This window comes from Aulostomus chinensis, chromosome 5, assembly GCF_037954235.1.
Source record: "Aulostomus chinensis isolate RoL2024-O1b breed Wild chromosome 5, RoL_Achi_v1.0, whole genome shotgun sequence".
Lineage (NCBI taxonomy): Eukaryota > Metazoa > Chordata > Actinopteri > Syngnathiformes > Aulostomidae > Aulostomus > Aulostomus chinensis.
In genome coordinates this window covers 25,410,238-25,417,485 of record NC_141324.1, presented here as the reverse complement: position 1 = coordinate 25,417,485, position 7,248 = coordinate 25,410,238, and positions in this window count along the sequence as shown.

The following is a 7,248-nucleotide window of genomic DNA, read 5'->3' as shown; positions in this document are numbered from 1 at the left end:
GAGAAAAAGGTTCCGTCGTCTCTTTACATCATTGTACATGTGATGTCACTGCTGTTTCAGTCCTGTCACGTCATCACAGTGAGGCACCTGCCCCTCAGCTGGGCAGTGACACCAACCTTGGATGGTTCTTTTCCACACCGTTCTGGAGGTCTCTCCACACAGTGCTACTCTTAATAAGAGGACCTGTGATATCATAGGCAATTGAGCGCCAGCACTCCATAAACACGCAGGAGCGTTGGGAAGGATGTGACTCAAGCTGTGGTCAGTGGTCGCAGACATGCTGGAGAGCAACGCAGGACGGACCAGCACAGTCTAACTATTGTCCGTGCCAAACCAGACTGCAGTGGTCTTACATGAGGTCATTGCTTAAATTTGTCTTGTGACAGTACTGGGATACTTGGACTTCACGTGACTCATCCTAAGCAGGTGCTGAAGTTGATGTCACCGTGAGTGAAACACCAGACTTGTTCTTATCGTGGACTTGATACTTGATGCCATCAGATGTTCTTTTTTTTTTAGAAGTGCCTGTTGTGTCCAAACACTGCAGGTGTGTCTGGTGTGGGAAAATAATTTGATTCACTGTCATAAAAAGGAATGTGCGCTTTGCTATTCCATCTTTCATTGTTCTTGATTGTCATCAAGATCAAGTTTAGCGTTTACCGACTGTTCTCAAGGTGAGCCTGATGCCGCGCTGCAGCTGTTTCTTCTCACAACAATCAAGGACTTCATCACGTGATTGTGACACGACTGAGGAAACAAGAAAAGGCAATCCACTTCACACCCGAGCGCCAGGATGTTTTCAAATCGATAAATGCATAATTCCCTCACTCACTTGCCTTTGCTTTATCACCTCTGTTGAGGAACTCTTGCCGTCTTTGCTGTTGGTGCTTCTGCCAGCAGGATTACACAAAAACTGTGAGTCCGATTGTCACCAAACTTGGTGGAAGAGTGCAGATGAAGTCACGAAAGATCTCATTTAATTTTGGGGTGAATTTGCCAACCAGCGCAACAGAAAATGACAAAACACTCCGATGTACCCCTCCTTGTGGAGTGTGTCCTCTCTGGCACCACCTAGTGGACGTAGGAAGTGACATTTGCACTGCAGCGCCTGCATTAGTCTCCTCCATCGTGCAAAATCCAAACACTCTCTTGCTCTATGCAACAGCCACACACTGGGATGTGGGCAAGGGTTGTGAGGGCCCGCTGCTTACAGTTATGATTAGGGCCCGAGCATGAATGTGGAGGGGCCAAAACTTTGCCCCAGCGAATGTGTGCTGGTATTGTTCTCTCTAGTTCATCAGCGTTTTGGTTAGACTGGGACCTTCACCATCTTCATCGAGACGTATTATTAAAAAAAAAAAAGACTGATGAGACGAGTATTTTGATATGTATTTGTTGAGAAGTGAAAGGAACCACAGCTGTAATACAAATGTGATTTTAGTATGTGCTTATTTACAGACTGTCTCGTACTGATTGCTATTATTGAAGTGCAGCCTTGCATGTGAATTCTTGTCCTATCCAGCAGGGATCTGAATGAAAGGTATGAGTCTGGTAATAACACCTGCTCAAACCAGATTAAGTATATCTGGTCTGCATCTATCCCAACCGTCTGGAGTTTAAAAGGTTTTGCAACCAAGATATTTCACAGGATTGTCTTTTCATAGAGAGGCTACAGCAAACATTATGGTAGAAACATGGTCTGACACACTTTCTGGTGCATGTGAATGTTCCCGCGCTCGTCTGCGATGCTTGGCAAAAGATGAGAATGTTGTATTTGGCACTCGATGAAAAGGTTGCATTCATGAAGTAAATTCACCTTCAGAGGACGCAGAGGGGAGCCCTGACATGTAGAAGTCTCGGCCGAAGGAAAAACACGAGTTTCCTCTCTTAAGTTCACAAATATTTAATGCAAAGTTGTACTCTCTTATCCGAGTCCCACCACAGGATATCAGCACATTTTCTCAGAGGTATAGTTCTCTCATGTCTTTTCAAATGATGATTTAACAGGAAAAAAAAAATTCACACAGAAGTATCACTGTAAATTCTTAAACTCACCATTGAAGAAGGAATAGTGATGTTTTTTTAAATATTTTTTGAACCGGATAGAGCTGCGCAATTAGCCAAAAATTGATTAAAATCACAATATGGCCTGCTGTGCATGTCAAAAATATTTATAATAAAATATTAATAGTTTTCAAAATGACAAGATATTCAGATTTAGAGTGGAAATATTTGAAAAATCCCTTTCTGATGTTCATACTTTGTATTATGCTGTAGTTTATTTTTTATCAAAGGACAAAATGAAAGCCAACTTGGATGAGAAATCCATAAAGGGGCTCTGAAATTTTAAAATTGTACTCTTCATATTTACATGGTAAATGGCTCAGTGGAATTTCGTGTGATTGAACCCAAAGTCAGACCGCAGCTTTGTGAACTTTGTGTTTCTATTTCTGTTTCCAGGTATCACAGCAACTCAAAGGAAATCAAAAATAACGCGTGCAGTGTATCTCCATGGACAGGTCGAGGAGAAAAGCTTTACCTTTCCCCTCTACTGGTTATTTGGTTGTCATGACAACGATACACTATCGGCAGCGGTGTACTGACTGATAACTACCCTGCAATGGAAAATAACTAAAGTTACTCAGCAGATTGATGAGGCAACAGGTAGAGTTTTACGGCATCCTTGTCAACTTTAAACACAGGTGTGCCACGAGGAACCCTGTGTTTATCCACACACGGAACTCCGGCGCCTAGCAACCGAGGGAAATCCTCTGGTGTCACATCAGGACTGTGATCCCTTGCGTGACGTCAAATCTGGTCGTTCCCCTCTCAGGCATGCACAGTGCCCCTTTAATCGCCTGCATGAAGTCTTTCACCCTCAGTGGTGAAATACAAATAGTTGATGAGTCACGTTGAGACAGTAACTGGAGAAAAGGTATTTTACTGTAGGTGAAGCTGCGGAATGCCAGAGACTTCCTCCCACAGAAACTTGAAATAGTTTTTACACTCGCTGAAATACACTAGGAGTGTGGTGTGTGTGTGTGTGTGTGTGTGTGTGGTCCCGGCCGGGTATTCCTCGAGTGTGGGGAAATTTCCATCTGCCTTTGTAGACTTTAGAATAATATTATTTTAAAGAGCATATAGCTGAGTGTTCAACTTAACCGGCCTTGAGACACTCTCATCTTCCAGCCCACACGTGTGCTGAGACGGTGCGTGACAGTGGGTCATACAACTTCATCACAATCTCTAATGCTCACTGGGCCAAAGTGCACGTCGGGGTAAACATGTGGCACCGTTGCTATATTTACCGCACGCTCAGAGATGTCACGTACATGCTAAGAGTTTTACTTTACCTTGCAGACTGACTCATCAGAAGTGAAGTTCAAAGTCTGAAAGATCAGCAAGTACAGTAGTGCACACTTGCTCTCTTCATAATGTGTAGAGTATTTTATTGTTATAGACTACTGGAGTAGTGTTCCCCCGCCTGGGGTCGGACCTCCCAAGACTCAGACAAATCTCAGGGATCTTCTCATAATTTAATCAATATGCCTTTTACAGCAAATAGTTTATTTTTCCACAGCTCCCAGCTGCTTGTCTGTGGGTTTTTAAAAGTGTGAAATACTTTTCACACTTTTATAAACCCATCTAATCAGGAAGAGTTGTCAGAAGTGTTCACATCTTATGCCCATAACAGCACCAAAACCTTTCATAAGAGGTCACCAACAGGTTAGATGTCTAAAAACGGGAAGTTTAGAAACAGAACTCATTTTACTTCATAATTAGGTCTGCCTGTTATTTTCTTAAATGATTAATTTCCTAAGGTGAAATACTTTAAATAGCCTGTTTTGTCAATCAGCAGCAGACACTCATTCTTGTGTAAGAAACAAAAACAAGACCACAACGAGAAGCAGCTGCTTCGCTTTGCTTAGCTTAGCTTAGCACAAAGACACAAACTAGCTGGCACAGAAGTTACAAAGTATGTCTGCTAGCTCAGAGCTAAAGCTCAATATTGAACATGTTCTATCTTGTTTGTTTAATCTGCAGATAAAATAACCAAACAGGAGTGGTGGTTTATGGGTGGTTATTTGCAGGACTATTTTTTTGGCGCGGTACGCCGACTCCCTGAAGGCTCGATGTTTCCCTGTTTTCTCCTGTATTTTCCAGCCATGTGAGAATGGCCCCCCCACCAAATGATGGTTTTAACAGGGAATGATTCAGAAAATGTTTTCAGCTGCAAGATTTTCCCACTGAGTAACAAAGGCAGAAAAGACAAACGTATGTGTGTGAGAGAGAGAGAGAGACAGTGGACCTTCAAATAAATGAACCGCCTAGCGATCAGTATCTGTTTTTTATAACTAACTAATTAAAAAGAGACTTTAAACATCCAGAATATATTTCAGAGCCACTTCACTTAACAATACGTGGATGTCAAAGTTTGCTTATATTCCTGGAAAACTACCCTGGATACCATCATGGCATTCATCACCGCGACACACTGGAGCTGTGTTTGTTTTGTTAGTTAGTAAATGCATCCACCGTACACTCTTATCCAAACCAAGAGACAAGAGGGATGGCTTGCTTTTCAAATATGCCCTCGGCATTACTTCAGCTCACTTTATTTGCATGTTTGGTTTTCCTCAGTGTTTTGGAGTAACGGTGCCACGACATGCCCCGCGCTGCTGGAGGATTATGTTAAAATGACATATCTATAACAGCTGCTGTGCGGTGCAACCTGAGGCGAAACGTACCGGGCAGTTTGAATAATGTTTTTCTTTGACAACTGAAGGTGATGCCAAAGTTTTTGAAATGTAAACATCCCCCTGGATGCACTTGTATGAGAAAGAAGTTGTAAAAAATAGATAAATGAAAAGAACTTAATGCGCAACTAAGGATATCTCTGTATTTTGTGACAGAGAAGGAAGTCTTTCAAGTCTTTTCTGTCAGTGGATAAAACCCTCAAAATAAATGTTGCTGGAGGCAGCATGGAAACGGAGAAGTCTTTTCTTGTGACACAATGGAGAGTAAAATCCTTGTCTGTCGTCTTTGGGAAAACACAGGACACCTGGCAGTTGGATGTAAGTTCAAAGGCTCGGGGGGGGTTTTCAGTGAGGTCAGGTTTTTATTCTCGGATAAAGAAAGACAAGTGCAGCGGGAGCACTGAGACACCTTGCACTCTGGGTAACAATAATTGCAGCGGCAGTGCATCATTCAAATTACTGCTTCGACCACGTAAAAGTCAAACAAATCTACATCTGGACGTAATAATAATAAACTTGCCCATCAAATTCTCGGTGATTGTTCCACAGTGAGCTTTTGGGTTTTTCTCTCTGCAACTGCAAACATTTTCCCTTTTCTCGCTCCTCTGGACATTTGATAGTCCTTGGACGACGTCTGACATACTTTCTGCTGTCTTAATGCCATCCCGTCGCACCAAATGATATTTTAGCACAAGTGCATGGCAACAGGAAAACAAAGAGGCACAAGATGAATTCTTTTGCCGACCACTTTTTGAATTACTGATCATGTAAAAACCCTCTGTGGCTCCCAGATTGCAAACATCAGTCCTTGGAGCCTGCATGCAAACCAGTCCTCTAAATAGGCTTGTCTATTTCTGTTGGGCTGTGGGGGGAAACATGTGTTTGACATCAGTGTCACTCTCGAGACATTTTGCAGCGGGGCTTCATTGTCCCTTTCACTGCAACTGGAGACAGATATAGATAGATAGATGACAATGGGTGTATTCAAACTAGTAATTACAGGTCAATCAATGAGCTCATGTTTGAGGATGGAAACCTGAAGTTAAAAGGTTTGGGTGTCTCATATTAAATCTGTCTGGGCTGCTGTTTATACTGGGCCTTTGAAAAGGGCAGCAGCAAAGTAAACACAAGCAAGTACAACGTGTCCCCTGCCACAACAAACTCTCCATTACTATCAAGCCATGTACAACACGCCCGACATCAAAGAACACGAGCATAAGCAGCTCAAAAATCTGATGCGCTTTGACAGTTTGGGCGGAGGAAAGCGTGTGAGCTGCTCCGTCCTGCCATAACAACCAGCGAGGAGCTGAAAACACTCAACAAACGCTCCTAAAAGAGGGAAAAATGCTTAGTGGCTCACAGGTGTGGAAATGTGTGAGCTAATAAATAATATTACGCCGCAAAAACTTTGTCTTGTGAAACTGTTTGAAACAAGCAAGTCATAAAAATTCTGTCTGTGTGGAAAAGTATCGAGGACCCCCCCCCCCACACACACACACACACACACACACACTCCTCCTCGACTCAAAAGGATTACTTGATGAGAACATCAAATAGTGGAGTGCAGGAGGATTTGCCATCAAATCTGTGAGGTTGTAATTCAAACCAAAATCTCATTCATGATTTTTATCTGTTTTATTTATAATACATAACAAATGTGCTTGATTGAATGTATTTTCCAAAGAATCTTCTCGCTTCATATGCATGTTGACACGGATCGCACGGCCTGTCAATCCTTTCGCAGTAAAGGAACCTCTTGATGTTTATTCACATTCAAAAGACAAAATCCATCTTCTGTGACCCTCAATTGACTTTGAATGTCAGGTGATGTGTAGCTGAGAAAGAGCAGGTTGACGCTGCAAATCAATTATTAGGATATGAAAACCCTCCAGATAGATACACTCATCAGCCTTTACATACATTTGCTTTTACCCAAAGTTTCCTCGGATTAAAATTATTCTTACTGATCATGAAAAGGGACAATGTACAGGACATTGATTGACAAAACAGATTTTGCCGATTTTTTTCTTTAGCCTTGCTCAAGGTTTGCTACGGTATGCTAAGCGTCCTAATGCTCGCTTTCATTGAAGCTAAGCTAACTAGCTGTCAGGTTGAACCCAGAGAGCAGAGAAGGGTATCTATCGGCTTGTCTGACAATAAAATTGATGGACAGTAATTGTATATACCAAAATGTTGACGCGCCCCTTTAAGAACATACTACTGATTAAAAACAGTTTAGCAGACAGAGCGCAGTTTGCTCTGACTGAGTGCTGGATGTCACATGGTCTCCTCTCTTTCTCTGACACATACTTACTCCACACTCTCAGGTACCAAAAATGCGCTCTTATTGATTTATTGCGAGCAGTCCTCTGCAGAGGCGGTGTAATTTATCTGGTACCCTGAAAATTACAAAGTTCAGTCCCCAACCCCAGCAGTTACTATTTCCCACTCCCAGAGAAACCTTGTGTGTTTACCCAATCAGCTTGTGGAG